The following is a 6,486-nucleotide window of genomic DNA, read 5'->3' as shown; positions in this document are numbered from 1 at the left end:
CAAATGAAGGTAGGTGACTGGCAAAAGGGCAGTTAAGATCCAAATAGTCATAGATCCGGGCCAGCATGTGGATTGAGTTACTCAAGGCCAGGAATGCTATTTTATAAAGTTGCTTGTTGTTCAAATCAGGACAAAAGATCAAGATAGGAAGCCACACTCTCTAGAGTCTCTGTCACTTGGTTAGAGAGCTTTCAGGGAGAGGCTTGCTAATAACTTAGAGGTGCATATCTCAAAAATGTCTTCCATAAACCACAGTCCTATACAGTAAGAGCTTAGTCAGTGTGTCTGCAAAGGGCCAAATGCTTTGTTCCATTCATAGAGAGTCATGATGTACATAGTTTGAGATATTAAAGACTCCGCAAAACCCTGTGTTTTAGAATAATTATGTTTTGGGAGTTTTTCTCAAACCTACCTGACCTGTTGACAAGCTTTGAATGAACACTGGAAACTAAGCCTGGAGTGTACCCTTACTACCACCTTTCTCAACTTCCCAACTAGCCATCAAGTACTATAAGTCCCAGGGGTCATTCCTTAAAGAATTCCTTGCAGGTAGCTGTTCCTTCCTTCCTGCCACCACCTATGTTCATGTTAATGGCTGTTAATGTCAATGGGAGTAAGGAGAGACATAGCTCACATCAATGGGTATGTGTAGTTAGACATATGATACATTCTCATTGCTTTATCATCAAGATAAAGCAACTTCTAAGTTTCTCAAAAGGAGGAAAGGACAGAAGACTGGTTTTATGCATCTAAAGAAAGATCAGGTTTTAAGACATTAAGCAACACTAATTTAGATCTTTACGAGGCCTTTCACATCTCATCAGACTTAGTCTAAACTGTTACTCTGCTCTCCAATGTACCATAGTCACTCTCAGCTATGCAATTATCTGAAAAAAACAAAAACTTGTCCTCAGCTTGAGAGGCTTCCTGGTATGCCACAAAAATGAAATGCTCCAGAAAACAAGGAAATGCTCCAGAAGGACCAGTTGCCAGACTCAGACGAGGCTATTACTCTTGGTGGACCTCGGACTTCTCAAAATGAGCACACAGGATTAGACAAATCCAACCTAAATGAATATAACAACTTCTCCCTACTCAGAAATTTTGAATGCACAAACTGTTCTCCCTAATGTAATAGAATAAATCCACCTTTCAGCTAGTATTTAAGAACTTTCATAATCACAAATCTCTTTGCAACTTTTTGCCACTAGATCCTGGCATAAACTTTCTTCTCTTGTCCAGTTATACTGCTGACTGAATAATTCTTGTTTATTCCCACCACAGAGCCTTTGCTATGACAGTCTCCTGTTTGTAAACTTCCTTGCCACTTATTTACTTCCCAGCACTTACCCACCTGCATCGTACTCTTTAGAATTACATTCCACATTCTGCTATGAATTTTCTGCAATCGCTCCGAAACAGTAATTTCTTCCTAGTCAATATTCTATGCAAAATATTTGTGTTCTATTATTTGCCTCATGCATTGTCAGACCTTGTGTATTTAAGTATATTTTCTTTCCCCAGTTAGATTGTATGAGTGCATCTGAAGCTAGCTAGGAACTCTTAACACTTCGATGACCTTTTTCTTCACAATGCTAGTAAAATATATTACCCATAGTCAGCAATCAATATTTATGAATCGTTGAATATTTATTAATAATGGAAGATCTATAGATTCATAACAGAGTCCATTTATATCCAATTAGGTGCTGCATCACAAAAATTAAAATGGTCTTAATTTGGTCCATAGTAAGCTGTGAGAAATCTGATTCTGTTATTTTTAACTACTACACTGAACTTCTTAGACATCTTATTCAAAATAGAAACTAATTCAACTTCTCTATATCTTTACATTTGAAAGGACATTTTGCTTTTCTTGATTCAAAAAATATGCTCGAATGTATGAAAACAGGAAGAAGGGAAGTGTTAAGCAATCATTAATGTACTTTAAACAGTGGTTGCGAGTGTACATTTGTAATTCTTTCACTTTTGCTTATGGTAGCGTTCTTTTAAAATGCATGACAACTTAGAAATGAAAACATCTGTCAATATTTTAATTGTGTGTTTCTGACTCTGGATTTGTGCCCCAAAGCAATCTTGAACCAGCTGTGCATGTAAGCCATCTAGACATCCCCATCCTAATCACTTCACATCACATTTTAAAATTACTCACTTATTTATTTTTGTATTTTTTTGATCATCTGTCTCCGCCACAATTCCTGCTGCAATGAAAGCTTTATGACCTGATGAACTCTGGTCATTGTGATGACTAGTGTCTTGGTCACTACTGTACTGCCGTATTTCAGTCACCTCTGCATCCTCTGGGTCTATGTAGGTGCTTAGAGTATATATTTTGAGTGAACAAAATAGTTTCATAAACTAGAGCAAGTCATTATTTTTCATTCAGCCTCAACCATTGAACTTCTAAAAATAGAAAAGCTTATCTATTCCAGTGGTTTTTAAAAACCTATTTCTCTAAACCACAACGTTCCCTGGAGCTGTCTCAGAGTGTGAAAGGGGAAACCAGAACAGGCAGTGGTTGAGGCCACCTACCTCCTCCCAGTAGGGACCAGCATTTTCATCTGTTTTTCTCCTGAGGGTGCATGTTGAAGAAGGAAGAGAGTTCCAAATAAAATTTTGGTTAAAAATGTCTATTGTTTTTATAATTATTACAAAGGCTTCTGAGCTACATTATTTCCATAAATCTATCTAGAGTCCAGATCTGACTTTTATAGCTTATATATCTGATTTTCTTGGGGTTCGGGGGGGTGTTTGCTTTTTAATTTCACATGGTTGGGCAAACACTAAAAGAAATAATCCTCTTTTCCAATACTGTACAAACTTTAACGTAGAAGTGATAGCACCTGTGTCTTATCAAGAGACAAAATGCCCTTGTATATTTGGATCAGTCTGTGGACCATTTATATAGAACTGAAGTCTCCAGTGTTGATTTCCATGGTCTGCTCATGGCTGCTACTTCTTCGTCTGTTCAACCCATTGAGACCAAATATTAAAAACAAGAAGGCCAGTTATGTGAGTGAAGTAGAAACAACATATCTATAGCAACTCTTCAGTATTTACTGAGAAACTAAGAAAAATGCTCGACTATCCTCAGTCTTATCAGTGATAGTAATGGTCACAGTGGAATATCTGATGGATTAGTGCTATTATTTTCTTACACTGCTAGTCTGACTTCAGTTACTGCAGCCATTACTAGGATTATTATATGTTTATTCTGATTGATACAGTAGTAATCAGCATACGAATGCTTTTGACAATGACATAAAACTAACTGAAGACACTGAATGTGAATATCTAGGAAACCAGACTTGTGAACAATGAAAAAGCTCTCTACCATTTTTAATTGTTTTTCAAATGGAGCTTGTGGGATAAATAGCATTCAAATAAGAAATTCTTTTAAGTAAGCAATTATTGTGATTGAGGAAAGTTGAAATTTTTTATTGGGTCTTGTTCAGCTAAACATTTCTGATAAAATGAACCACACCATAACCAAAATTATTTATGAAATCCAGAGAAATGTGACCTGGCATTCGAACCGCAAACTTCTGGCAATAGCAAGAACAACTACCATCATTGTTGAGCACATCTTAATATCAGACTTTCACTAGGGACTTTCCCTAACTTTGTCATTTAATCCTCACAACAATCTTGTCAGTTAGTTATCATTACACATTACTGAGATTCAGAGAGGGTAAGTCAGGAGCTAAATGTCACACTGATTTTAAATGACCCAGCCAAGTTTCCAACTCAGATGTAACTAGCTCCTTTCGCCTGCTCTTTGCCTATATTTCAAGGTCTTTGAACTGATGTTAGAGCTTCTAATTGACACAAGTATTGCCAAGCCAAGAGAGAGAAATAGAACGAGTAAAGAGATACACTGAAGTCCATGCAAAAGCAATGGACTCTCTCCTCCTGAATTCTCTATTTACACATTTACAGAATTCTTAGGGAAGGAAACAAGGAAAATATATCAACAGTTTACCATCTCATCACTCTGTTTTCCCCATCCATGAAAATAAAGAACATCAAAATGTGATTAGAAAAGCATTGCCATATGTCAGTTATTTTGTTCTCTTGCTAATAAAAAATTAAGTGAAAGAGGAAAAGTTAAAACACAGACATAAAAAGATAAGGCGTTAAGCATTATTGGATTAATCTAACATAACTAACACAAAGAAAAATACTGTTTTAGGAATGAATCTTTTTTCCAAAGATAGAACATAAAAATATTTGATTCATAATTCAAATTAATAATTTTTAAATTCTGGTTAAGAGTAAATGCCATTTTTGAAGAAATATCAACAGTAAGCTGCTTGCTGTTTTGGGGGGGTTTTTTGTTTTTTGTTTTTTGTTTTCTTGGTCAGAGAGAAAAAGAAAATTGCTAAACAATTAATTCCAAAGCAATTTCAATTATCTGCCCTTTGAGGACTTGCATCTAATCTCCATTGATGACTTCACAGACAAAGAAAGAGTCCATTAAAGCAAGCCTCTTGAAACTTTTCTCAAAGGATAATTATGATGGGAGAGTCTCATAAAGAACTAAATATTCTGATGGTCAAAAAGGAGAAGATTTGTTTCTAAACAACAGCAAAGTGAAAACAGTAGAAATAAATCTACTGTAGGTTCTTATAGGTTATTTTCATTTTGGTAAATATCATATCTCTTTTCTTTCTTTCTTTTTTTTTGTTTTGTTTCATTTGTTATAACTGCTCACATTTTAAATGAGACCAGATTTTAGAATCTGACAGTCTGACATTTTCTTGGAGTAACAGTACTGGTAGCATCAATCTGAACTTCTGACAAGCTCTTAGAAATTGTTTGGAAGTAACACATATCACTTGTCAAATAGTTTCATCTCTCTCTCTCTTTTTCTCTCTCATTTCTATCTCTATCTTTATCTCTCTATTTCTTTATCAAGCACACACATTACTTTTTTATTACATTTGTAATTTTTTTCCCCCTAAGATGCAAAAAAGCCCAGGTCTAAAATGACAAGACTTTTCTCACAGCAAAAAACTTTATGGAAGAGTTTTTGTCCAAATATCTAGCACTTAGCTGATATTGCATTGCCAAAGATGAGATTTGAACAACTAAGTTTGAGGAAGCAACAATTTTGATGTAGTAATTTTGATTTGAAGACTCAGCTCATTTACTGATCACATGATCGAGAATACCAGCATTTTCTTGGAGTGTTACAAAATTCTCAAACATAAATTAATTTCAATCAATTTTTAATTATTGTAAACATTAATAAATGTATTTAAATATGCATAACACACTTTAAGAGATTAGAGGGAATAATCATGAAAATGTAACTTAATAGAATTCTATCATTCTAAAATTATTATCAAGTTAATTGTGGTTCATACTCTAATATTTTATTCAATAAATAAAAAAGACTAATTTTAGGAAGAGAGGATTTATTGGTTTAGTAGTCATTAATTCATTTATTTAACAAATATGACTGCCTACTCTGTCACAATCAAGGAATTTAAAGTCTAGTAAGAAAGAATTAAAGAATTTAAAGTCTAGTAAGAAAGAGATTAAAAAAATTAAAACACAATTTTAAAGAATGCAATAAAATAAATGTTATAAGAGTAGTGAATAGAAGAAAGTACTTTACCTTTACAGGGGAGTCTGACACACACCTGCCCAAGCCTGGAAAAATCTAAGGCAGCCTCTTTGGAAAAAGTACCCGTGAAGTTGAACATTAAAAGATAAACAGATGCTGGCATAGGGAGAATCATTTTGCAGGCATAGGGGTTAGGACAATGAAGAAGTGTGGTAGCCTGAGAAAGCAGAGAAGCTTCAAGTCCCTCTAAGTTGTACTTTGTTTTGGGGATGGGAGAACATGAGTAGAAACAAGAGACAAGACATGAAGACCTGAGAGAGCCCTATACGTTACACTGAGGGTTTCACACTTTACTCTGAAGACCATGTGATTTTCATCACTAAAGTTAGATTTTATTAGAATTAAAAGTTTAATTCAAAGGAAGGGGACATAACCCCATACATAATGGGAAAATCAAATATACCAGAAAATTCCAGAAATGAAGCTCTCAATTAAATTCTGAAAGTGGGGACAGAGAGAAGAAATTAGATCTGAGAGCTATTTCGAAGGTAAGCATAGTAAGACATGGAAACAAACAGATGTTGGGGATGAGGGTGAAAGGATGGCTGCTTCATTCTTAATTAAGGTGATGGAAGGCTAGCAGTTCTATTCATGGGGATAACTAAGTCAAGTGCAGAAGCAGATACAGGGCATAATGATGATGAAATTAGTCACATTATGGTTGAAATGCCTTAGGAAAATCCAGGTGTGATGTCTTATAAACAGATGAATAAGTAGGTTGCAAAGTAAGCGTTGGAAACAATATTAGTCTGCTAGGGCTTCCATAACAGAGTACCACATTCTGGGTGACTTCAAGCATGAATTTATTTTCTTATAGTTCTGGGGGCTGGAAA

At 35.0% G+C, this 6,486-nt stretch overlaps 1 protein-coding gene across 1 annotated transcript in view; it reads left to right on the top strand.

The window, feature by feature from the left end:
- PIK3C2G (phosphatidylinositol-4-phosphate 3-kinase catalytic subunit type 2 gamma) overlaps positions 1-6,486 on the top strand; it is a 372,023-nt gene that overhangs the window by 214,338 nt on the left and 151,199 nt on the right. The gene's annotated exons all lie outside the window — the stretch shown is intronic.

The sequence above is a fragment of the Otolemur garnettii genome, unplaced genomic scaffold (assembly GCF_000181295.1).
Source record: "Otolemur garnettii isolate 467f Iridium unplaced genomic scaffold, OtoGar3 scaffold00271, whole genome shotgun sequence".
In the NCBI taxonomy this organism is placed as follows: domain Eukaryota; kingdom Metazoa; phylum Chordata; class Mammalia; order Primates; family Galagidae; genus Otolemur; species Otolemur garnettii.
The sequence above is the reverse complement of the archived record's forward strand: the minus strand, read 5'-3'. Positions and strand labels throughout refer to the sequence as shown.